Genomic DNA, 27,992 nt, shown 5'->3' on the forward strand with positions numbered 1-27,992 from the left:
CTGTGGCATGGCATTTTATATTATACATCAAGGTTGAAGGCAGCATGATGAATGTTCCTACATGTTACAGGCCCACATTGGTGTTGACAGTCTGAACATATTTCTTTAATGTGGCATGGCATTTTTTGCTGGGTATCAAGTCATGAAAGCAGCATGATGAGCATTCCTACATGGTTCTGCTCTACATTTGTGTGGAAGTCCGGACATATTTCTTCACCGTGGCATGGCATTTATTTGCTGTCCTTCAAGGGTGAAGTCAACATGATGAGTATTGTTGCGTGGCTAGACTGACTTACATTTGCGCAGCCAGTTTGGATATATTTTCTTACAGTGACAAGGCATATAATACTAAACATTAAGGGTAAACCAAGCATGAAAAGTGTTATTAACTGGCTAGTCCTGACTATGGTGCAGCAACCTGGACATAACTTCTTACCATGGCATGGCATTTATTACTGGTAAAGCCAACAGCAGTATGTGCATATATGGTAATTCTGGTATGGCATATATTGGTGGAGCCACAATGGACATATACGGGCTAAGGCATCATTAAAATTAGTTGGAAAATGCTTCTGTACACTGTTGATGGCTTGCATCTATTTAATTTTTTGTTGTGTTACCTTACAAAACTGATTGCAAACTGTGGCTTTTTACCACAATGTTTACAGTAAATGTTCTGAAAATGCATGATTTTAACCCAATATTTTAAACATTTCCTGGTTGGAGCTCCCTCGCTGTACTCGGTTGCTCCGACATATTTGTCAGAGTCATTTACACTCCTCCAATTCAGAAATTCACCAGCTGCCACTGCTGTCGATAAACCCAACACCAGGTAGTAAATCCTTCTAGCAGCAGTCTTGTCTTCTGCGGCACCCCCTGGGATGCTAAGAGTCATGACAGCCTTGACCAACACGGCCAAAGGCTCTCCAAAAGTCTCCTCCAGCTCTACCCCAGGCCCTCAGTTGCTCACTCAAGTCAGCACCAAGGCTCCATCTGGCATGCACGGCCTAGGGGATCTGGGACTACCTCCTCCTGTGCCCCACCTTCACCACAGCTGGGTCGATCCTGGCTTATGTGGCCAGGAATTCTCTACAGTCTCATCTGGACTCCCACTGCAACCACTCATTGGGCTGCTCCTGGCATACTCATCTGGCTGACTCCCTCCTCCAGGCTAGTGCTGTGGGTATTAAAGAGCAATTGGAGGCCAGAGCCTTCATCGCAATGAACGTGATCTTGCTGGTTCTGACGGCTTGCTCCCTCAGACCAGACAGTGTCTCCTGTTTGCAAATCCACCACCATGATTCAACTTTTGCATCATCAAAATTAACCTCAAACAGCTCAAGCCAAACAGCCAACTCTTTGTGTGACAGTAAGACAGAGGTTGTGTACAAACTATCTATATAAAGTGCACACTTACATTTTTTTTCTTTGGTAGTGCAGTTAATAGTTAGATAAGGGTTTGTATCTATTTTTTTCAGGGGCAAAACTCTGGGACCCAGCTGCAATCAGCTCACATTCCAGCGGTGTTCTCCTCCTAGATCATGCTTTCATGCCTCAGCAATATTCAGCGAGGCAGATCTGATTCAGGTGTGCAAGGTTGAATCCCCTCTTTTTGTCTTCATAGGTTACTGGAGACTGGGGCTGCAGAGGGGCTGCACCCAAGTTAGCTATGCCTGACTCTGGATATTAGCACCGAGAGTAGTCTGCAAGTTCACTGCAAGTTTGTCCCAATATTTCCAATGAGAAAATTGATGTTTTTGAGGAATTTGTTTTGAAGGATTTAAAAGAATTGTGTAACAAAATTTCTTCTACCCAATATAATGTAAGTAAAGAACAAAGTTTGGCCATAACAAATGTGCAAGCAGCCACATATATAGTATGTCATAACCATCAATGAAAAATGAATCTTACTGGTCCTTATGTACTTGGAATAGGGAACAGCCACCTATTCAACCAGCCATTACAGGAACTAGAATCAATCAACATTGTCTGCCTACAAGAAACTTGGCTGATGGAAAAACCAAGCTGTGATGGATTCACCACTTTTTTGAACCCTGCTATCAAAGGAACACATGGTAGACCCTTGGCGGGACTTCTGACCCTGATCAGAATCTCTCCCAAGCAACAAAAACATCAATCCATGGACGCAAAACACTGTAGTCCAAATTCAGCAAAACCAACACACCAACAGCGTGAGGAAAATTGACCGACTGATATCCATTATGAATGTATACTGGAACCCTGCAAATTTGATTGATAACATTTTCCTAGATGGGGTATTTCTAACTATTGATGAAACAATTGCAGATTACCAATATTCCGAATTTATCATCTGCGGCGATTTAAATATCCACTTATACACAAAGCTTGGAGAACGAATGAAGCATGCAGACTTACCTATCCGTGCTAAGAGGTGGCAGAAAGAAATCATCATGCAAAACCTCAGACAAGTTGACCAGCCTAAAGATCATTTGAATGCAACTCTACCGAAGTGGGTACGAGGCAACTCAATGACTATAATAGACCATATATATCTATCAGCAGAGCTAATGGAATCAATTACGAAAATAACGAGCGAGCCAACGACAAGAAGTGACCACCATCAGCTAACAGTTAAAGGACACGGTCTGTGCGAGCCCAGCAAGCTTGGTCCATGCCCACAGATAGAAGTCACTGGTGAAAATCTTAGACTACGCATGACCTACGCACAAACGTGGGATGTGACGAAGCGTATCCAACAACTGACGACGGCAGATGCAGACAAGCTCAAATATGAAGGTTTTTTGATCCCTTTCTTAAAACCGAAGAAGACGAGTGGAACCAAGTTGCATAAGCACTCTTATATTGTTGAGCTTGCACAGAAAAAAAAGAGATGCACAACGCCATATGCAACCTAGAAACTGTGAATGGAATGTCACACATTGTGCAGAAGAAAAGAATAAAACAAGCTTATGTGAATTGGAGAAACTCCTACCGTGCGACACTATCTCAAGATGACACAGAAGCCATCATGAAAACATATAATAGCCATTATAATCCAGAGCTCTATGGAATCTCTTAAACAACAATGACAGTAAACAACTTGCACTGACGGCAAATGTCACTCAACAGAAATGGACCCAGCACTTTGTGGACATGTACAGTGATGGCTCTACAGCCATGATTAGTACAGAACAGACTGTGACCAAGAAATGGGAGATTTACTGCGACAAGCAGGATCTGTCAGAGATCTTCTGTAAATTGAATACCTCCCGAGCCCCGGGACCTGACAGTCTTTCAAATGTGAGCTTAAAACAGAACGTTAAGCTCTGGATCACCTTTATGATGCAACTATTAGAGGTGATAAACAAACCTAACCAAATTCCCCCATCGTGGCAAACTGCCACAATAGTCCCAATATACAAACAGGGCCCACGAGACAACCTGCAGAACCTTAGACCTATTGCATTACTTGATCCATTAGGTAACTTTTTTCTATGATACTACTTAAAAAACTGAAGGAGTGAGGCACGAAAACCAATCGATTTTCAATAGGCCAAACGGGTTTCAATGTTGGAACAAATGTAAACTTGATTATAATGTACTTGATCAAGCATGAAGCCATAGAAAGAAAAACAATGGTCTATGCAGCATTTCTAGACTTACATATGGCGTTTGATTCTATTTCAAGATCAAAGTTGTGGAAGAAGCTAACAGCATGGAATTGCCCGACCGATATCTTAGAACCAATCACGTTGCTCTACCCTAACACTTCAATAGTGGTAAGGCTATCGAAGGATGGTATTACTACTCCTCCTATGAAGACAACAAAGGGCCTAAAGCAAGGATGCCCCTTAGCAGCCACCCTTTACAACTTGTATACAGCAGACTCTGAAGAACACCTAAGCAACCTGACCTTGAATCCCCCAAAACTGAATCCGATCCCAGTTCCAGCACTGATGTATGATATGATATGATATGATAAGGTATTTGTAACGCGCCTATACACAAGTGTTTCAAGGCGCGACGAGGCAGGGAGGGAGGGAAACAAGGGGAAGACAGACAAACGATCCTACTAGGCCAGGTGTCATTCAGATCGCGCAAGTGCAGAGGAAGGGGAAAAGGAGAAAGTGCAGGGGGAGGAGGTGGGGGGGAAAGTGCAGTACAAGGTAAGTAGCGTAAATAAATAATAAATAATAAATAAAAAGGGCCAGCTGGTGGCAAGTGCGAGGTAAGTGCAGAGCTGGGAAGGGGGCTGTAGGGATACAGTGACAGTCCCGCAGTGCAGGGGGAGCCAGGGAGGCAGTGCAAGTGGAGAGTGACTGGGCCCTGGACCGAGGTCGCTGAGAGTGGCCTAGATGCAGGTATAGTGCAGAATTCAGTGGGGAGTTAAGCAGGTTTAGCAGGGGAGAGGGAGAGAGAAGGCAGAAGCGAAGAGGAAGGTTTTGAGGTGCTTCCGAAACCGGAGATGGTTCTCCTCAAGTTTCAGGGAGGCAGGAAGGCTGTTCCAGAGGGAGGCCCCTGCTGCGGAGAGAGATCTGCCCCCAGCTCGTTGCTTCGAGAAGCGGCTGACCATGAGGGAGTTGGAGACGGATGAGCGAAGGGCTCGTGAAGGAAGATATTTAGGAAGATTGAGTTGAAGGTATTTAGGCCCCAGGCCCCAGAAGGCTTTGTGGACAATGCAGAGTTTTTTTTGTGTGCCAATGATATCATCTTACTGGACAAAATAACTTCAGGGCTACAACAGAGTGTGCACCTCATGGGGGTCTATATGAAGGCAAATGAATTACGCATTAACATTGCTAAAACAAAAGTAATGGCCCTGGTGAAACATCCCTACAGGAAGCAAAGGCCATTGAAATTGACCATTGATGAAATCTGCCTCGAGGAAGTGTCAACATTTAAATATCTTGGCATTATGATAAATCAATCGATAATAGAAAAACAATAGTTCACCACCCTAGAAGGAAAAATGCAAAGCCTAGCCAGGCAAGGATGTGTGCTCCACCAGGGGTTTGGCCAATTCTCATTGAAGCCCATTATGTCATTTTACAGACAGAAAGTGATTCCCGCAATCACCTATGGAAGTGATGCAATGATCTACACACAACCCAGAAACTGGACAAGATTGGAGGCAATGTTCTGGAGAAAGATTCTAAGAGTACCTGCCTTGTATCCAATGATGAGAATTCGACATGAAATTGCTACACAATCATTATCATCAATAGTTACATGGAAGCAACTAGATCTAATGGGAAAACTTCTGACTGAAGAGAAAATACCAGCAATCGAAATTTTGAGATGTAACCCTATGGCCATGAATAATGCAGTCCTTCAAACCTGGAAAGAATATGTATTACGACAGCTAGAGAACGAAGATATATCAGTTGAAATGCTCACGAAAAGACCTCAGCACACAAAAAAACTTGCGGAAAATGACTGTATTAAGACCTGCAATGCCAAAACCTTGTACTGCAGAAATCTCCATTGCCAATCTGATATACGATCAATTAATGAGATACCTAAGCACATGGAAAAGTTCCCTGATTGTATGGTGCGTGCAACTTATATGGAAATTCGGCTTAACACGCTACCAACCAGAGAAAAATTAGCTATGGCCCGGCAAATTCCCAAGACAGAACAACATTGCTGATTCTGCAAAAACAGTGAAGTGCCAGAAACAATACACCATCTACTAATGGTATGTCCATAACTGATGCAAAAAAGGCTTATTTTTTGTCAAATATTTCAATATTTCAACCCAGCATATGGATAAGAACGCTCGTGTCATAATGCCTACCCCTGGGGACCCAGACCAAGTCCAGCAAACCCAGAAGCAGGCATCAAGTTATTCTAAGCAAGCCCAACAAATCCTGCTAGGGGCTATTTGGGTGCAGTCCTGGCGCCTATGGCGCCAGGCTCATATGGAGAGTCAGTCCTGGCGCAATAGGCGTCAGGCTCATGGATTAAAACTTACCTGATGCAGACCATGCTGCAAGAGCTCCAAGCCAAAAGAGGCTTGGAAGGGACTACTTTACCTAGGGACTATTTTTTTACTTGGGCGGGGCTGGGGAGGAATACTTACCTGGGACTACTTTGGGGGCTATTTAAACCACGCCCGAAGAGCAGCACACGCTTCACGTTATTCTGCATCCAGCAGCGTAACGCTCACCGTGCCTGCAAGTCTGCATCCAGTCTTCTGCCACGCCCGCTTCGAGTCTGGAGCTCCTAGAAAAAGGGAGAAAGAAGGAGAAAAGGTTAGAACAAGAACAATACCTTTGATCCTTACCTGAATTCCCGATCCATTGCGCCTTCGAGCTGGAAGAAAGAAGTTATATTATGCGCGTTGCCTCGCCTGCTGCAGCGCCGCACTGAACTCACCGGCCTCGCAGCATCTTCACATTCCACCGCATCCTTCTGCATGTTCACGTCGCACTCCGGCACCTAAGGGGAAGACAAGAACAGCAAGGTGAGCCAACGGAATACACAGAGGCAATATTAGTTACCCCCCATAGACTTACCTGATTTTACCACCGGGGGTACTATTCCTCTTCATGGGTCAGCGCAGCTTCCACTTCATCCTCGCCGAACCCCGGCCCCTAAGGGGAAACAAAAGGACAGCAAGGTGAAACAAGGGACTAACAAGGGGAACCCTCCTCACCACAAAAGACTTACCTGATTTTACTGCCGGAGGCATTATTCCCCGAGACTTCATACTTTCTCTCAGCGCCTGAATAAGGGAGAAAGCAACAGGTTACATATTGACATTATTTTATCGAACTGTGTTGGATATTACAAATCCTTACCTGAATATTACCGGTTGCCACAAGGAACTCTTCGCTAGGGTCAAGCTGCAACCTGCAAGGAATCGGACAAGAGTGAAAGTCAGACATTTGAACTCTTACGAACTACATACTTACGGCGTCCTGCCGGGAATCTCAGAGTCAATATTGTTCTGGAACTCACCAATTCCTTTGAGCCAGTGAAGCAACTGGTTATCTACGCGCCCGTGCGCTAAATGCAGGATGGAGAGCTCATCTTTCCAAACCATCAGGTGAGACTATAAGAGGGGACTTCAAAGGTGATCAGTGGGGAGAACAGCGGTAGTGGGGGGGGGGGGTTAACGCTGAACTCCACGGGTGGTTAATTCCCGTTCTCCATTTGTAGAAGAATATTCGTACAGGGCAAGCAAACGAAGCTAGGTGGGCCAGTCCAGTCCGTCATCTCGGCACTACGTGTCACATTGGTGGAGACCACAGCTGTCCAGTTCAGATCGACGCCCCTGTGGGAGCCAGGTGAGCGTAACAGCTCGATGGTCTCTTCTAATGAATGGACGAGAAAATAAACTAATCTTTACGGTTGTGCAATTCTTGCAGAACGTGCTGGGACTGGACAATAGATCACTGGAGAACCACAATGGGTATATTGGACTGCTATTTGATTTATTGTGGTTTTACAGACCTAAAACAGGAATTTCCTTTCCTTTCTTTTCTGTTCCTTTACTTTTCTTTTTGTTTATTTTCTGTTTTCTTTTAATGAGGAAAACTGCAATATTTATTAATGAAAAGTTTCAAATAAACTATTACTAAAAAAAAAAAATATATATATATATATATATATATATATATATATATATATATATATATATATATATATATATAAATAGTAATACACTAATCTGATAAAGGTGAAGGCGTGGTTATTTGAGATCGAATTACTTGCAAATGGCACACAGACAATGATTAGACTCAAGCTGCTATAAAGTGGCAGAGGAAAAAGATCTGTTACAAAATAAGATACTGTTTGACTCCTTACTTGATGATTGGCATAAAAGATGTCTTTTGGACTGGGAAGATATTCTTTTCTTGAACATTGATTTTCCTGTGACTCCCCTTTTGCATTTTCTACCTAAGGTTCATGAGGATATCTTGAATCCTGCGGGAGACCAGTTTTCTCCTCTATTGGTTCTTTGCTATAAAGTCTCAAAATATCTTGACAATTTCTTTCAACCATGTGTTGTGAGTCTTAACTCTGACATTAGGGATACCTCAGATTTGCTTTTGAAACTTGACAATCTGGTTTGGGAGTCATTTTTTATGCTAGTATCATTAGATGTGGTGTCATTGTACACTAGTATTAAGCATACATTTGGTTTACAGACCTGCAAAAACTACTTAGATGCTAGATCAGTAAACTATAAGCAGCACAATGAGACGCTCCTGTCCATGAGTTCTGCCTCACACATAATATCCTATTCGAAGGTACATATTTTAGACACATTGGGCCTCATTATGACCCTGCTGGTCCGGAAAGAACGGTGGTGGTAAAACCGCCACCACCGTTCTTTCCGGACCGGCTGATTAAGAGTCCTGCAGGCAGGAGGTGTCACTCCCCTGGCCGGTTTAACACCACCCGCCTGCAGGCGGACATGGAAACACCGGCTCTGTCATAGACGGAACCGGTGTTTCCATGGTCCCCATCCCCACGGAGTCCTATGGGGCTCCATGGCAATGAGGACTTGCACAATTCCGCCTCTGGAATTCCCAGGTCACTGGGGTCGTAATGCTCCTGTAATTCCAGGAATCATGGAGGAGGAATGGTAGTACGAGTCTGGTGGTAACCTGCTGGTTTTTCCAGCTCGGTTACCGCCGGACTCGTAATGAGACCCATGGTTGGTACTGCCAGGGGCTCTTGTATGGCTCCCACCTATGCTAACCTATACATGGGCTGGGGGGAAGAGACAACACCTTGGTCAGAAAAATATAATAATTTTATGACCCATGTAAGACACTGGTATCATTATATAGATGATCTATTCATCATTTGGGACGGCCCTGCAGAGATATTATAGCCGTCATTACGACGCCATGCCGCTATTAGCGGCATGGCTGCCGCCAAAATCGGGTCCGGGTCTGGGTTCCCAGAATGGGGAATTATCGGGCCTTTCCGAGTTCAGAGGGCCCGGTAATTCCTCCCTTCAGGAACCCGGGCCCAGACCTTCCCCATTCCCATTTCAGCCCCCATAGTGCTGAATGGGAATGGGAGAGAGAGCAAACAACGGGCCGATTACGAGCGGCCCGTTGTTTGCTCCCTCTTCCCCTTGCGGGACCCGCTCTGCACGTCTGGTAAAACCAGACGTGCAGAGCGGGTCCGGCGAGGGGACCTCGTAATCAGGCGGTACGGGTTGACGGCGCCGGCACCTTTACCAGCACCGTTAACCCCTTACCGCCTGACTTATAATGAGGCCCTATGTCAGTTCCCACAATGAAAATCCCTACAATTTGAAATTAACTGTAACTGTAACGCTCACCTGATTCTCGCAGAGGCGCCGGTCTTGACTGGGCGACTACCGTATCTTCAAAGGTGATGTGTAGCACCCGGTTGGCTCTTTGGGCTGGACCTCTGTGCACTGTATGCCTGACGTGTAGAGTGAGATGTCTGCAGATAGAAAATATGGGGTTAATGAACTGGGGTTATTGGGGTGTCCCTATCTCTTTCCTCTTCTCCTCTCCTGTAGACCCCAAAGGTTAACGCTCTCACCTTAGGTAAGTGAATGCCGAGCTCTCCATCTGCCTCGGGGCAGGGTGCTGTAGCCAGTTTCTTCACTGGATAGGTAGCGCAGGCCTCTTGACTTCAGAGGACTGCTGTCCTTCGTTTACTGCACGAATGGTAAGTTTCGAGTCATTCAAATGTCTTTTTAAAGTCTTTAGTAATGATGTCTCTTGTTTTGCAGGGTTCCGGCGATGGCGGATGACGGGCTGAAGTGAGTTGAAGATGGAGCCCGTGTGATGAATAGAAGCGCCTGGAAGCACGTGAGTAAGCGCTTGTTGCCTGCTTCACGATGCGCTCTAACTGTCTTTTTATTTTGCAGGTACGAGTTCGGAGCGGCTGCAGGGTGCCGGAATACCCACTGGATTAGATGTGGAAAGGAGTAATGGCACGTGAGTATTAAAGTTCCCCAATGTCTTTAAACGCACCTTGTTTTGTCTTTCAGATGCGGATGCAGCGCCGAAGGCCTCCGGAGCGTGCGAAGAGTTGGTAAGCTTTTGTCTTTCAGATGCCGGAATGCAGTATGAAGACCTCCGGAGCGCACGAAGAGTAGGTAAGCCTTTGCCTTTCCGATGCCGGAATGCTAACCTGTTCTTTCTTGTCTTTATAGGTGTTGCTGAAGACTGGATTCAGGATGGTAAGCCTTTGCCTTTCAGATGCCGGAATGCTAACCTGTTCTTTCTTGTCTTTATAGGTGTTGCTGAAGACTGGATTCAGGATGGTAAGCCTTTTTCCTTAGGCCAAGGACTGGATGCAGAAGACACGATGAGCGTCCTGCTGCAGAGGGTGCAGAATAACGCAAAGCAAGATTCATCCACCGGCTGTGGTTTAAATAGCCTCCTGTAGTGCTTAGGTGTCTCCTTCCACAGCCACGCCTAAGTAAGAAAAGAGTTCCTGGTAAGAAAAGAGTTCCTGCCTTCCAGAAGAGTTCCAGTGTTCTAAATCTAGGGAGTGGCTCCAGCCCCACCCAACAGGAAAAGTAGTTCCAAACAGAAGAGGATCAGAGGCTCAACTGGCAGGCAAGTAAGCAGCATGGTCTGCTGCAGGTAAGTCCACCCAAGCATTATGAGCCCGGCGCTTCCAGCGCTGGGACTGGGCATATTTATGAGCCTGGTGCCACTGGCGCCAGGACTGGGTCCAAAAGGTCCCAATTGGGACTGGTTGGCACTCGGAACCTGGGTTATGGATCTGCTTCCAAGCGAGTTGGGAAAACCCTGACCTTTTGGAAGCAGAGATCATGACAGTACCCCCCCCTCAAGGCCCCTCCCAAACCGGGCTTCTCCGGGGGTTTTGGCTTGTCAGGAAATGTTCGGTGAAATCTTTTGATTAGGCGAGGAGCGTGGACATATTCAGCAGGTTCCCATGATCTCTCTTGGGGGCCGTAGCCTTTCCAGTCAATTAGGTAGAATAGTTTAGATTTGGAGATCTTGGAGTCCAGAATGCTTTTGACTTCAAACTCGAGTTCTCCATCCACTAGGATAGGTTTTGGAGATTTGGTTAGTCGGGTTTGAGGTTGCACGGGTTTTAATAGAGAGACGTGGAAGACCGGATGTATCTTCATGTGCGGGGGCAAGTCCAACTTGACCGCTACTGGGTTTACTATGGTAGTGATAGAATAGGGACCAAGGTATCTTGGGTTGAATGTGCGTGGCCCTTTTAGAGATAGATATTTGGTGGATAACCAGACTTGATCCCCTACTTGATAGTGAGGGGCTTCCTTCCGATGTTGATCTGCTCCTTTCTTGTATTGTTCTTTAGCCCTTTGAAGGTGAGAAACAGCTTCCTTAAAGGCTTGGGTGATTGTAGAATGCAGGTAGTCTACTGCTGGTGTTTCAAGATTTTGGAGGGGATCCAACTCCGAGGTTCGAGGGTGACTGCCGTACAAAAGAAAAAACAGGGTTTTCCCAGTTCCCGAGTGGACAGAGTTATTGTAGGCATACTCGGCTATCCAAAGGATATCTTTCCAAGTTTTTTCAGTTTGTTGCAGCATGCAGCGTAAATACTGTTCCAGAGTTTAATTGGTCCTCTCGGTTTGTCCGTCGGTCTGAGGGTGGTGACTGGTCGATAGTCTCACATCAATTTGAGCCGACCGACAGCAACTTCGCCAAAAATGAGAAATAAATTGACTACCTCGATCCGAAATTAGAACCGAAGGAAAACCGTGCAGTCGGACGATGTTTTCGAGAAATTCTCGGGCCAGAGTTGCTGCTGTTGGCAAGCCTTTGAGCGGAATGAAATGTGCCATCTTGGAGAATAAGTCCACGATTACTAGAATCGTATTGTATCCGGAGCATGGAGGTAGATCGGTGATGAAGTCCATAGAAAGCGTATGCCAAGGGCGAGGTGGGATGTCAATAGGGCGTAAGAGGCCTGCTGGTCTTTCCTTTTGACTCTTGTTTTGGGCGCATACTCCACAGGACATTATAAAGTCTCTGATATCTTTTTTCCAAGACGGCCACCAGAAGTAGCGCTTGATCTTTTCTGAGGTCTTGGCTATACCGGGATGACCTTCCATTAAAGAGTCGTGATAACAAGAGATTACTTTTTTCTGTAAATCTGTGCTGGGTAGGTATAATCGTTCTTGGAAATACAATAAGTTGTCCTTTACTGCAAAGTCCTTTCCCTGCAGATGCCAATTCTGTATATCTGCTGGAGTTACAAGTTGCCTGGCTTTATCCTTAACTTCCTCTATGGATTCTGTGGCGATTACACCCAGAATTCTTTGTTCGGGAATGATTGGTACAGGTTTAGGGTTGATCAAGTGTTCTTCCACTCCCATCCGAGAAAGGGCATCGGCTTTACCGTTCTTTGTACCTGGTCGATAGGTAATTATGAAGTCAAACTCGGCAAAGAATAATGCCCAACGGAGTTGTCTAGAGGATTGGGCTTTTGCGGTTTTCAAATATTGCAGGTTTCGATGATCCGTAATCACAGTAACGGTGTGTCGGGCCCCCAGCAGATAATGCCGCCAAGCCTTAAAGGCAGACTTGATAGCCAGAAGTTCCTTGTCAGTAATCGTGTAATTGACTTCAGGAGGCGAGAATTTGCGGGACCAAAATGCCACGGGATGCAACTGATTGGTTACCGGGTCCTTTTGTGATAGAACTGCCCCCATGGCAAGGCTTGAAGCATCAGTTTCCATGATGTAGGGGAGTTCGGGGCGAGGGTGTTTTAAGATTGGTGCAGAGATAAATTTAGTCTTCAAATCCTGGAAAGCTTGTTCCGCCTCGGTAGACCATTCAAAACGTTTGTTTTTCTTTAACAAGGCAGTGATGGGCTGGACTATTCGAGAGAACTCGGGGATAAACCTGCGGTAAAAGTTAGCGAAGCCTAACATGCTTTGCACACCTTTTACGGAGGATGGTGATGGCCATTTGAGAACTGCATCGACCTTCTTTGAATCCATACACACCCCGCCAGGTGATAATATGAATCCCAAGAATTCAACTTCAGTCACGTTGAAAACACATTTTTCCAACTTAGCGAAAAGTTTGTGTTGACGCAATCTTTCGAGGACCATTTTCACGTGTTTCCGATGTTCAGATTCCGATGAAGAATAAACGAGGATGTCGTCAATGTAAACAACAACACATACATCTATGAGCTCTCTGAGGACATCGTTCATAAAATATTGAAAGGGGGCCGGGGCATTGCAAAGTCCGAAGGGCATGACCTGATATTCAAATAGCCCATACTTGGTGCGGAAGGCCGTCTTCCATTCATCGCCCTCTTTTACTCGCACCAAGTGGTAAGCTCCTCTAAGATCCAGCTTTGTATATATGCATGCTTTTCTGACTTGGTCCAGGAGTTCAGGGATCAAAGGTAACGGATATCTATTCTTAACGGTGATCTGGTTCAGGGAGCGATAATCGATACAAGTTCTAAGGTCTCCTTCCTTTTTTGGAACGAAGAACAAAGCTGAAGAAGCAGGGGACTTGGAAGGACGAATAAACCCATTTGCCAGGTATTGATCCAGGTATTGTCGAAGGTGAAGGTTCTCAGGCTCGGTGAGGGCATAAATTCTACTACAAGGAGGAGTAGATCCAGGTATCAGGTCTATCTGGCAGTCATAAGACCTATGAGGAGGTAGAGAGTTAGCCTGATCCTTCCGGAAAACATCTTGGTATTCTAGGTATTCGGGAGATAACTGGGGAGTCTCTGAAGAAATTGCGGCCAGTGCAACACCAGGTGGAGGGTGACAAGTAGAGACACATTCTGGAAACTGGACCGTTCTTGCTCGCCAATCGATCAGAGGATTGTGTTTCTCTAACCAAGGTATTCCTAGAATAATCTGAAACTGAGGGGCCTTGATCACATCGAACACGATCTTCTCATGGTGTCCATCTTGACTTACTAGCGTCACTTCTTGAGTGGTATGCGTTACTGGCCCGGAGGCTATCTCCGTACCATCCACCGTAGTAATGACGTCCTTTACAGCCTTGGGACAAAGAGTTAGATTCATCCTCAAAACCATTTCATGATCCACATAATTGCCGATGGCACCGCTGTCGACGTAAGCTTCAATTGCATGTAATCGATCCGGATTATCAGGGCTAATGAGGACCATAGGTATCACGAAATGCGAGGTCACGGAACTGGTTTTTACGCTCGGCAAGAGGACCTCTATTCTTGTCGGGCGAGGTCGTTTCCCTGCTCAGAGTTTGTAACTTTGGTAACTGCAGCTCCTACTGCCTTCTTGGCAGGTTTCACCGGACAGTCTCGAAGAAAGTGCCCTGAGTTTCCGCAATATAGGCATAATTGCAACTGTTTCCTCCTTTCCCGCTCCCGTTGTGTTAGAGGACCTCTCAGACCCCCTATTTGCATGGATTCCCCAGAGTCTACTCCTTTGGAAGGAGTTGGCGGTTTGGAAAATACTCGAGCATCAAACTTGGAACGATCGGCCTTCCTGTTCTGCAGCCTGTGATCTATTTGAACGACCAAGTCTATGTAATCCGAACAGTCTTGTGGGGGATTCACTACTTGGGCTAAAACGTCTTTGAGCTCTCCACGTAGACCTCTATAAAACAGCGTAATCCTTTTGTCCTCAGGCCATTGAGTTTCCACTATTAGTCTATTGAAAGATGCAACATAAGCCAAAAGGTCTTGATTACCCTGTCGCAACCAAAGAAGCTCATTGTCCAAGGCCTGTCCCTGTGAATGTCTTGCGAACAGTTTTTCCATACTAAGCTGAAAGGCTTGAAAATCATGGAGAACCGGATCATCTTGATGAACTAGAGGGATCGACCAGTCTGCCGCATTGCCACTAAGGTACGAAAGTACAAAAGCTACTTTAGCTTGATCAGTTGGAAAGGCTGCTGGCCGGCATAAGAAGTGCAACCGGCACTGATTGATAAATACTGCAAACCTCTTTGGGTCACCAGAAAATCGCTCGGGCGGAGCCAGAGGTACATTCCCAGGTAGGTTGATCTGCACTGGATTCATAGAGGATGTTGAAGGAAGATTTGCCCCTGATGCGGGTAACGGGGTCTGTCCGGCTTGTGACTGTAGCACTTGTCTAGCAAGATTGTCTGTTCTCTCCTTGGAAATAATTAGTTCCCTTCTTAGAGCATTCATTTCCTGACGAGTTGCATGCACTTCTGCCCTTAGTTCCCCAAGTAACCGGGCTAGGGGGTCAGTATCCGAGGTTTCCATAGCGCCTGGGCGAGAGTTTTGCGGTAGGCTTTGCGTTCTGTAACGCTCACCTGATTCTCGCAGAGGCGCCGGTCTTGACTGGGCGACTACCGTATCTTCAAAGGTGATGTGTAGCACCCGGTTGGCTCTTTGGGCTGGACCTCTGTGGACTGTATGCCTGACGTGTAGAGTGAGATGTCTGCAGATAGAAAATATGGGGTTAATGAACTGGGGTTATTGGGGTGTCCCTATCTCTTTCCTCTTCTCCTCTCCTGTAGACCCCAAAGGTTAACGCTCTCACCTTAGGTAAGTGAATGCCGAGCTCTCCATCTGCCTCGGGGCAGGGTGCTGTAGCCAGTTTCTTCACTGGATAGGTAGCGCAGGCCTCTTGACTTCAGAGGACTGCTGTCCTTCGTTTACTGCACGAATGGTAAGTTTCGAGTCATTCAAATGTCTTTTTAAAGTCTTTAGTAATGATGTCTCTTGTTTTGCAGGGTTCCGGCGATGGCGGATGACGGGCTGAAGTGAGTTGAAGATGGAGCCCGTGTGATGAATAGAAGCGCCTGGAAGCACGTGAGTAAGCGCTTGTTGCCTGCTTCACTATGCGCTCTAACTGTCTTTTTATTTTGCAGGTACGAGTTCGGAGCGGCTGCAGGGTGCCGGAATACCCACTGGATTAGATGTGGAAAGGAGTAATGGCACGTGAGTATTAAAGTTCCCCAATGTCTTTAAACGCACCTTGTTTTGTCTTTCAGATGCGGATGCAGCGCCGAAGGCCTCCGGAGCGTGCGAAGAGTTGGTAAGCTTTTGTCTTTCAGATGCCGGAATGCAGTATGAAGACCTCCGGAGCGCACGAAGAGTAGGTAAGCCTTTGCCTTTCCGATGCCGGAATGCTAACCTGTTCTTTCTTGTCTTTATAGGTGTTGCTGAAGACTGGATTCAGGATGGTAAGCCTTTGCCTTTCAGATGCCGGAATGCTAACCTGTTCTTTCTTGTCTTTATAGGTGTTGCTGAAGACTGGATTCAGGATGGTAAGCCTTTTTCCTTAGGCCAAGGACTGGATGCAGAAGACACGATGAGCGTCCTGCTGCAGAGGGTGCAGAATAACGCAAAGCAAGATTCATCCACCGGGTGTGGTTTAAATAGCCTCCTGTAGTGCTTAGGTGTCTCCTTCCACAGCCACGCCTAAGTAAGAAAAGAGTTCCTGGTAAGAAAAGAGTTCCTGCCTTCCAGAAGAGTTCCAGTGTTCTAAATCTAGGGAGTGGCTCCAGCCCCACCCAACAGGAAAAGTAGTTCCAAACAGAAGAGGATCAGAGGCTCAACTGGCAGGCAAGTAAGCAGCATGGTCTGCTGCAGGTAAGTCCACCCAAGCATTATGAGCCCGGCGCTTCCAGCGCTGGGACTGGGCATATTTATGAGCCTGGTGCCACTGGCGCCAGGACTGGGTCCAAAAGGTCCCAATTGGGACTGGTTGGCACTCGGAACCTGGGTTATGGATCTGCTTCCAAGCGAGTTGGGAAAACCCTGACCTTTTGGAAGCAGAGATCATGACAGTAACAACTAGTCCCAAGGAACATATTTTCTTAGATGTATGATTCTACATTGATAATGAGTGTTTGATGTCTGATTCGCACAGAAAAATCCACTGCTTCGAATTCTCTGTTTGATGCTGGGAGTCATCCTAGATCTTTGATATCCAGCATTCATTATGGTGAGTTTATTAGGACAAGTAGGCATTTGCTCGAGATATGAAGACTTTAACTCAGTGGCTAGAAAAATTGGTGACTGCTTTTTGATTAGAGGTCATGCTTGACGTACCATTGATTTAGCCTATCAGAAAGCTACACTCAAACAAAGATTGGAGTTATTGAAACCGAAACCAAAATCTGATGAAGAATCTATTATGAGATGCATTACTAAATGTAATGTCCAATCTGGAGGAGTTAGAAAAACATTGTCTGAATATTAGCCTATTTTATTAAATGACCCAGATCTAGCAGAAGTATTGCCATCTACACCTCAAATAACATTTTGTAAGGCTCCGTCTTTGAAAACATATTTGGCTCATAGCATGCACAGGGAAATAAAGGTACAACCAGATAATTGGCGAAGTACTCTAAGAAAAACGCAGGGCTTCCGCAAATGCAATAAATGTCAAATGTGTGGCTATGCAAAGGTTGGGGATATTTGAAGAAGAATAGTAGAAAATGTGTCAAGACATAACTTGTCTTGCAAAATATGTGGTTTATTACATTGACTATCAGTGTAAGCTTATATATATCCGCTCGACCATAGGGCCATTGAATTTAAGAATATTAATTTTGAGCAAAGAATTTTGAGGAAAACTATCCTCTGTCAGTACATTTCAAACAGGTTCACGGCAGTAATGTTGATCTTGTGTCCTTTAGGTCTTTAGCACTTATTACAGAAAAATAAAACGGGCAATAGAACACAAAAGCTACGTAGATTGGAATCAAGATTTTGAAAATGGGAACAATGAAAATGTTTGGACATTATGGTAATGAAGAGTTACTTGTGTTCTTAGATTAATATGTCTTTTCTAGATTTAATATTAATGTCTTTAATTCGGGTTGTTTTTCTCTTCCTTCCACCCGTTTGAGCAAGAGAATTCTTTTATTGAACAATGGTTGCTGTTTTCTCTATATTTGAATAAACTCCTTGAGAATAGAATTACATTGAGTCTCTGTTGTGCCCACTTGGGCCGCACATATTGATGACTGACCAGGATTTGGGGTTAGCACATTGCACTTTATTTTGTATTTTAGCTGCTAGCACATTGCACTTTATTTTGTATTTTAGATGCTAGCACATTGCACTTCCGTTTAATAATAATGATGCAGTTTGTGTTGTACCTGCATGGGTTGAATTGATTGGCTAAATTGTTGTCTTTTTACTATTTTTTGCAACATTACATTTTATATTTATTTGAGATCATATTTATTCTCAGTTGGCACTTTACATTTTCACTATGTACTGATATTTGTGCTGCTATTACATTGCACTTTATCAATATGATAACGTTTGTGCCGTGCCCACTCTGGTTGAATTGAATGCCAAACTGTTGTCTATTTATCACTCTTTGCAATATTGCATTTTTTCATGTATTAGATATGACATCTAATTTCCGCTGCCACTTTGTACTTTTCTGCTTATGACAATGTCATAAATATATATATAGTATTTATAGTTCGTGACTGTTCTGTAGTTATTTGCATTTGCACTTTAGCTCCATAGATATCTTAAATTATAATGATGCAGCTGCTCTTCGAATTTATTGTCATGTGATATCTTTTTTCTTTTAGGGAATCTGTGGCCCTCATTACGAGTCAGGCGGAATGGGTTAACGGACCCGTTATTCCCATTCTGCCTGATTACAAGGTCTCCTCGCGGGACCCAGGAAGGACGCCTGGTAAAACCAGGCGTCGTTACCGGGTCCCGTGAGGGGACCAGGAAGATAACAATGGCCCGGTCGTAATCGGCCTGTTGTTAGCTCCCTCTCCCATTCCCATTGAGCACTATGGGGGCTCGAATGGGAAGGGAATGGGGAAGGTCCGGGCCCGGGTTCCCTGAGGGAGGAATTGCTGGGCCCTCCGAACTTGGAATGGCCCGGTAATTCCCCATTCAGAGAACCCGGACCCGGTTTTGGAGGCCCTGTGACTTTGATCCGTTATCTGCTCAATTGAATGTGACGCTTGAACTCCATTTAGTAATGGCGCTGCTATTGGTTAAGACTTGTAATGCACGATAGCTTGGAAACGTGATTCTAAATAACAGGAAGTGAAGCAGCGTCGTATGTTTAAATCACAGAGCTTTCTGCTTGTAAATAATCATAGGGCCTCATTACAAGGTAGGCGGTAGCCATGGTGCTACTAGCACCATGGCTACCCCCTTACCGCATTCCGGGTCCGGGTTGTTGAAATAGGGACTTACTGGGTCATTCCGACCTTGGAGGACCCGGTAAGTCCCCATTCCGAGAACCATTCCCCATTCCCATTTGAGCCCCTATAGGGCTCAATGGTAATGGGGATGGAGCTAATAACGGGCCCGCTAATAGCGGGCCCGTTATTAGCTCCCTGGTCCCTTAGCGGCTCCCGCTAAGGGCGCCTGCTAAAACCAGGCGCCCATAGCGGGACCCGCTAAGGGACCTTGGAATAGGGTGCTAAGGGTTTAACGGCACCGGTCTCCTTACCGGTGCCCGTTAACCATTACTGCACACCTCGTAATGAGGCCCATAGTCTTATGAAGACCTGTATTGAACGGAATGCATTTCGTTTGTGCACGGTTGCATGGCAGACCTTTCCTGAGCCATGACACATTTAAAATTGAGCTGAAATTAGCTGGTAAAATGAATTGAAATTAAAATCTATCACTTTTATAGATCGTGCACCGAGTCTTTTTTTAAGTTAGCCACAGTGCCTGTGACTGTTTGGTGCTGGTGTGAAAGCTTTGATGGTTTGGCAAATAAATAAATATATATAGTTGCTCCAGAAAAGACAATATGATACCTTACTTAGGCTAACAAAGTAATTTACGTGGAAACTTTCGCAAATATCAAATGACTTCATCAGGCATAGGAAGAGAATGAAGCTTTGGAAATAGCAAGGCAGCTCAAGGATTCACCTCTGGAATAACTTATCTGTTTGTGTCTGCTTCTGATTGGTTTCCTTCACAAGAAGCCTTACACTCCAGAAGTTTCACCCCAGCATTCCAGTCACAAAGATTTATGTGGGGCACTGAAAACGACAAGCAGGCAAGAGAATAAACAGTGCTGTGCTGCTCTCAAAGTGGAATGGAGGGATGGGGTAGTGTCAGTCATAGCATGTGCCAACATACTGAAGGCAGGCATGTTTTAAACAGTCATTTCCATGTCCCTCTCAACTAAGCCTTTTGCTCGCCTACTTTTAAGCTCTGGATAGCAAATGCAGTAAGTCACTTTTTGGTTATTTGTATTTAGAAAATGCTTCAGGCTGTTGGTCACAGTTTCAGTATTGTCCTCCCAGAAGGCCTTTAAGGATATGTGTATATATTTTTTCATGTAGTCCTCTGTTGCGGTTGGGTTGTCATTGAAAGGAAATAAAATAGCAAAGCTCGTGTAGTCAAACTGTGACTTTGCCCTTTTACACCCTGGACAAAGCTGACCACCCATAGCTGCCGAAATACAAGTATCAGCACACCACAGCTCACTGTTGCCCAGGGCGATTTATTGGGTCCTTCTTGCTGCATCATTGCCGTTGTTTTCTGTTCGCTTCAGGGAGGTTTGGGGACCTCCCTCCTTTGCTTGTCAGCTCTTTCCTCCTGCTTTGCTACTTTTATCCTGTGTTTACCAAACTCTGCAGTCCTTGGGCAAGCCCTGAATCAGTACCAGAGGGAACTGGATGAGACAGGCAGGAGGCGTGACAAGGGAACAAATATTGCATTTTACCAGTGAAGAGTTGTTTTTTGCTTACTAGCCTGACCCCCCTCGCCTTTCCAGTGTGCCCAGCCACAACATCACTCACCCTGCTACACTCATCAGCAATTTCATGGAAATTCCAGTAACCAGTTGTAAATGGTTTATGGCGGAATGAGCAGCTTGCATAAGTTAATAGGTTTGGCTTTATAAATGTTTTTTCTTTGTCGTGCACTGCAGGGAAAACTTTCAAATTCGTATTTTACCCTGTACATTGAAATGATCAGATATATTGCCATTGCCAATGGTAGTTTCATGCCGTCCCTTGGGCTTGATCATAGTATGGCCACGCCGTGAGGCAATGGGTGAGTTCCTCTTAACCTTTAAAATAAATTGTTCTTAAAGATGTCTCAGCTGAGCTAGTTGCCAGAATTCGCTCTAATGACTGTTCCCTGCACGCCGCACTACCGCAGCAGTGCCGCTGTCTAACACTGGGCGGATCTGGACTGGAGTGGCATTTGTTCCTGAACTACTGAATCAGCTGTGCCAGGATTCCAACCTGGGGCAGATGCTAGGGTCAATGCTTGTTTTGCGCAAAGCTTCACATGCTGAGCATTAAAGGGTCTGTCCTGCTGGCTTAGGGGTCCAGTCTGAGGTCAATGAATGGTGTCTCAAATGTAATTTCACTTTCGTATAGGCTTCTGTCTCTGCACCTGCTGCAAATCTAATATGGAAGTCCAAACCTTTGGTTTACTGGTGAAGGTCTAGAACAGTCTGTTCCAAATAGTTGGCTACTGGCTATACCACTGAAAGACTTAACCAGTACATCCTGAAGAGATCACTCTGACCCAAATAAACGATAGACAGGTGTGTTAAGCGGTTTGATGGGTTGGTTATTCCAGAAGTGTCCAAACATTTATAGAAGCCTTAAGCTAGACAGCTGTGTTTTCCTGTGAGTAGCGGTCTTTCTTGGCAAAGATTTACCTTTCTTCCCAGTGACCTCCTTGGACGTGAAGAACGTTTCTGCCAGGAACCTTGCTTGTTGATGGTGAATTTAGTTGTAGCAGAGGCAACCCATTCATTCATAGTACAGAAGTGAAATGGGAGTCATTGGGCCTCATTACGGGCATGGCGGTAACCCAGAGGTGCTATCGGCGGGTTGCCGCTGGACCTGTAAAAATGTACTGGTGCCTGACTTCCCAGTGCCACCGGCTCATTACAAGTCCAGCAGCCAGGAAGTCAGGCGCTAGTAAATTTGTAAATCCCCATTCCCATAGAGTCCCGTAGGACTCTATGGGAATGGGGACACGAAAGTACAGGCACCGTTGTTAACGCTGCCGGTGCTTCCGTGACGGCTTTGCTTACCGTCAGACCCGACAGGCATAGCGTCTCTGGCAGGCAAACCCATAGTTTGCGGTCCGGAAACAAGGGTGCCAGTGACCTTCCCGGCACCCTTATTTATGGACCGGCAAACTTGGCATGAGGCCCATTGTGTGTGGATTAAAACTTCGATGATATCGCTGAAGCGTTGTGTGCCAGTAATGAGGCGTCAGGGGCATGTAAGCAGAGGTCAAAGCCGGCGGGAACCAAGGGGTACGATATTCCCTTACTTTTTGGGGAAATGAGTCATTGTTCCCTTACTTTATTCGACCCCGAGCATTGTTCCAGGACGGCAGTGAAGGACACCTTTATTTATTTAACTTCTCCCCTACTGGGGATTTGAACTTGGGCTGTGCTAGTAACACACCAGTTTCACACCTTGCTGCATTTTCTTGCAGGTGCTGGGCTGGTCTTGTTGTATTTTCTTCCTTTGTGTTTATGTCCGTCTTGATAGCACTGTTGTAAACACAGAAGTGTGGAGTGGAGAAAAGAAAGGCATGGGGCCTCATTACAAGTTTGGAGGCAGCCATGGTGCTATTAGCACCATGGCTGCCTCCAAACCTGGCTCCATTACCGGGTTCCTGCAATGGGGACTTACCCGGTTACTCCGACATAGGAGGACCCGGTAATTCCTCCTTGCAGGAACCATTCCCCATTCCCATTTGAGGCCCCATAGTGATCAATGGGAATGGGGAGGGAGGTAACAAAGGCACATTACAAGTCCCCTCTTCCCCTCGCGTGACCTGGAAAAGACATCTGGTTTTACCAGACGTCTGATCGGGGTCCTGCAAAGGCGACCTCATAATCGGTGCTGACGGAATGAAGGGGCCCGGGTTGGAGAGGGAGTAGAAGGGGCTGGGGAAGGGGGAAAATAGGTCCACTACTTTATTTTGTACACTGTGACCACTGCATGTAAGGTTGCTATTAGAAGAAGCAGGGTGGGTTTCGATAGCAAGACATTCCTACAGTCCAGTCTCCATATTTGCATATTTTCCCCTTAAGATACATAAATGTTTTGTGTGTAGATGGTGAGGAATGAGCTTGTGTCTAGTGGTGCTGCTGAGGGGGCGGGGAGGAGTTTTTGGGCCGTGGAGGGTCTTGAACTTTTGGAAGGACTAGAACCGGTGTTGATGTTGTACATAGAGCTGTATAAGGGGTTGGTTTGGATGTGGGCGTTTCAACTGTTTGGTGTGAACACGGTGTCATCTATTTTCTGGAAGGAAACATATTACATACTACACCCGGATGCAGTGTGCTCTTATTTGCATATGTACATTTTAAAAGTTTTTCTAGTGAACGGGGCTGGTGGAGATGTAGTTAGCAGTGGTTGGCTGAATCCGGTGTGCTTCTTCAGCAATGGCAACACTTTTACTAGCTTGAGAGCTCCCGTTAACATTACCTGAGCTCGGTATAGAATGAAGATATCAAGGGTGGAGTAAAATATAGAACTTTATCTTTATTGATCGGCTTACATTGTTCATTTAGTCAGGTGACTTAATTGCTTGACCTATTTGTGTTAAATGAAGAATGAGATTAAATTAGATGCTTTTTTTTGGGAGTGGATCATTAATGGACAATGCAAACTTCCTTCCTTCCTTCCTTCCTTCCTTCCTTCCTTCCTTCCTTCCTTCCTTCCTTCCTTCCTTCCTTCCTTCCTTCCTTCCTTCCTTCCTTCCTTCCTTCCTTCCTTCCTTCCTTCCTTCCTTCCTTCCTTCCTTCCTTCCTTCCTACCCCTGCTGATGTTATATCTTGGTTCTCTGAAGTACTGGCTTTTTGCCTTTACAACCTCTTTAACCACTCACTGACAACTGCAAACTTACCATGAAGCTTCAAATCTGCATACTTCAAACAACTCCTTAAAGACCACTCAGGAAGCACCGAAGACCCAACCAACTTACATCCAATACCAAACATTCCATGCCCGGCAAAACTCCTAGAAAGCTATGTCTGCAAACAAATCCTGGAATATGTAGAAAACAACCAGCTATTAGATCAAGTGCAAGTCAGATTTAGACCAATGAGAAGAATGAAAACGCATTATTTCCAATGTGGGATGATCTAAAAACCAATGCCGACTCTAACGTCACCTCTGTGCTAACACTACTTGACCTATTAGCAGACTTAAACATAGTCCACCACAAAACCCTCATCAAAAGTCTCAATGAACTAGGAATCAGTGACATGGCTTTACTATGGTTAAAATGATCCTAACAGAAAGGATGGTAACAATGTGGCTCAGCTTCTATAACACAGCACCAAGCACTACAACCTGCAAAGTTCCACAAGGGTCATCACTCTCGTCATTGCTATTTAACATCTTCATGACCCCTCTCATCAATCTAGTGAAAGGACACAGACTCACCTGCTACAACCATGGAGACAACACACAAATCTAACCCTCATAAACTGCCTCTCAGACATTAACAAATGGATGACCACCAACAGTCTTAAACTCAACCCAGACAAAACAGAAATCATGATCAAGCCCAACAACCCCTCAAACCCACTCTACATCACATGGCATACGGAAATGTGTGTAAGGGTGCAGAAGGAGGAGAATGACACTCAGGTGGCATAGTAATTGCTATAGACATTTATTTAAGATCAAAATAAAGAGAATACCTATCTTTCCCTATATCTATGAGGGGCTTCCCTGCCTCAACTAAAAGTGCTAATGGAAATGTCAGGATGTTGTTATAACTTATAACTAAACTAAAGTTGTACCACATCAGATCATCCAGCTGAATACCACCCCCAGGGGGACTATCGTGTATCAGCCTTACCTCCCTGGCCTCATGGGAAGGGGCGCCCCCTCGGGGAGAAGTGACGACATCTCGGGATTCGTCACATGGGAAAGTCTCAAAAGTAATTAAAATCCTTGGAATACTAATGGAAAACATCTTAACTCTCTAGAACCACAAGTCAACGCAGTGGTAAATAAATGCTTCTTCCACTTTCATCATACACTCAAACAGATACTACCCTGCCTCACCTTCCAACATGTCACTCTCTGGCTTGCCTCTCTTGGCCGTCTTCCTGCTCCCACCTGTGAGGCTAAATCCCTCGGGTCATCTTCGACTCCACATTCTCCTTCTCTGCTCACATCTCCGATGTCTCTAAGAAGTCACACTACCAGCTGCACCTCCTCAGAGGTATTCTTCCTTTCCTCTCTTTCCCCTAGAAGCTTACTGTCTGCAGAGCTCTGGTTCTCTCTAGGCTGGACTATTGCAACAGCCTCTTTATAAATCTGCCTGCCTCTACTCTCTGCAACTCATCCAGAACAGGACTGCGAGACTTGTCCTTGGCCTCAAGCCCAGGGATCGTATCTCTCCAGGACTGAAATCTCCACATTGGCTCCCAGTGACTGCAAGGATTAAGTTAAAACCCTCTGCATTGTCCACAAGGCCTTCTGACACTGGGGGCCTCTATACCTTCAACTATCTCTTCCAAAATATCTTCCTTCTCAAGCTCTTCGCAAATTCACCTCCAACTCCCTCATGGTTAGTCGCTTATCCAAGCAACAAGTTGGTTGTAGATCTCTTTCTTTGGCTGGGGCCTCCCTCTGGAACAGCCTCCCTCCCTCCCTGAAACTTGAGGACAATCATCTCCGGTTACCGGAAGCACCTCAAAACCTTTCTCTTTGCTTCTGCTTTTTCTTCTCCTGTCTCCTGTTGACTTCCTGGCAGAAACTGAAACTGCACTGGTTACCTGGTACCCTCTGATCTCAGGCCCAAGTACCGCCCACCCCATCCATTCGCACACCTGCACTGCCTTCCTGGCAACTGTATGGGAGGACAGGTCAAAGAGACCCCCCTCCCCTTCAGTCCCCTCCTTGTGATGTCCATGACTCATCAGGGCCCCCCCTGCCACCAGGGCCCAGGTGGTGGGTGGACCACTGGCCGACACATCGACTAAACATACTGTATTAGGCTAGGTCCAGGAAACCATTTTGAAAACCAGAATGCCATCTTAAGACATGACTCCTTGTGCGCTGCAGCACGGCCCCCACCTTTAGAGAGTCCTCGTCTACCCTGTTGCCTCCGCTCCCTGGCAGATCCGCTGAAAGCCCGTTCCCACGACCAGTCGGACATGAGCTAGTGTTAGAGCAAACACTGCATCTTTCACCTTCCGCAGTGTATCATTATCCTCAGCGTGACCCGGGCAGCAGGGCTGGCTTGGAAAATAACTGTAAACCGCCCTCGATGAAACAAAAGCCTTAATCCCTCACCAGGAAACTGCTCAATACACATATACATATATGCATATATTGCATTACAATGGTATCCCTCGTGTACGACTTCCGTGTCAAAAATCTACAAACCCTGTACGAACCGAAGAATGTGTCATTGTGCGACCACATGGTCATAATACCCAAACCCCCTCAGTATGCACAATACACTCAGGGTCCCTGGCCGTGTTGGTCTGTTGCTCCTGCGTGCTCCACCAACCCTAATGCTACCTCGCGTATCATGTTTACAGTGTGATGCTAAAACTGCTAATATTGCAAATACTTACCCTATAGTGACTAATGGAGTTGTAGATATAGTTAACGAATTCTGAAATGAATATATACTGCTGTAAATGCTATTGATGTGTGGCCCCTTAGCCATTTTATATTATGGGAATCCCTTCGTTTTACAGTTTGCAGCTTGCTAGAAGACTATCGTTGTGGGCCCTATCCAAGGCCACCTCTCCTCCCTTCCCATTGAAGCCTGCGAGAGAAAGCAAAGCCCCGAGCGACACCGCCTCACCTCCCCCAATTCGGCTGGAGCCGTTTCAGGCATTCATGATTCCCCCGCAGCTCACATGGCCACGAACAGCCACCTGAATTATTTACAGCCCAGCAGCAAAATCCGGCCATAACGAGAGGCCAGAGGTGCCCCCTCATAGGTCCCACGACCCATCAGCTCACCCCAGATTAATGACGCTTGTAAAAGAAGACACCTAACATTGCACCAACATTGTGTAAAAGCATCCGTCATGACTTCTAACGAGACCCAAAGCCTGGACAGCTTGCCCCATGCCCTGAGACCCGACCCCGTGGCCTATGATGCCTAGTCAACAGGATAACAGCAACCCTGTATTGATGTATCGCCAAAGTACCCCACCTAATGCGCATTCCCCCTGTGTTATATTAACCTGTAGAATAACCCGTTGTAGGATTTACAGGACAACTGACATTGCAACATTGAATGAATGGGGTGTGCCTGGCCCTTAGGGCAGAAAGCCAAGAAAGACGTCCATCAATGACACTGACCACGCCTGACCGGACAGCGCCTCCCGGATGAGCCCAGCTGACCTGCCCACCCCACCCCACGTTGGCACCCGGCGGTGTCCACCAACCACGGAGAGATGCATCACGGCTGCACATATAGTTAGTCGTCGCCACCCAATCCCCATGTACATGTGCCCCCTATAGTGTGTAGGTGCCTATGACACATTTTGTAAATATAAACGCCTGTCTTTGCTATTGTCAGACAGAGCGCTCTCAGAGTTTGCAGAGTTCTTTGCATGCCCTATTTTGACTTAGATAAAGCTTCCCTTAAGCTCACCGCACTTGGTTTTAGCCTTATTCCCATTCGTGGGTGAGTCCATTCTTGCCTCTCATTGCAGGGAGGGTCGTGCCATCTGGGGACGCTTGCCTTCAGTGGTGATCCCGATTGCGTGATTACATCTCCTGATACGCTCAGAAGTGCGCACTCATTAGAGAAAGGGTACGGGATTCCATTTAAAAAAATCCCCTTTGAGTACCGCTCGCCGGAGCTGGGCCTGGAAGTTGAGTGTGAGGCAGCGCCGCCTAGACGAACCCAGTTCAGAGACTCTCGGTTCAAGACAGGCACGTAAGTATTAAGTGCGAGTGATCATAAGGGATACGGGGAGTAGGGGAAGGGAACAGGATTACATTTTTTTGTTTTTTTTAAAAAACGAGGCCATTTAAAAGGGGGACGCGGTGGGGATCACTAGAATCAATACTATCCTTTCTTTCCTTTTTCTTTGCATATGGCCATTAGGATCAAAAGGTGAAAAGAGATAAAGAGACGGG

The sequence above is a fragment of the Ambystoma mexicanum genome, chromosome 5q, assembly GCF_040938575.1.
Source record: "Ambystoma mexicanum isolate Mex_15411 chromosome 5q, UKY_AmexF1_1, whole genome shotgun sequence".
Taxonomy (NCBI): domain Eukaryota; kingdom Metazoa; phylum Chordata; class Amphibia; order Caudata; family Ambystomatidae; genus Ambystoma; species Ambystoma mexicanum.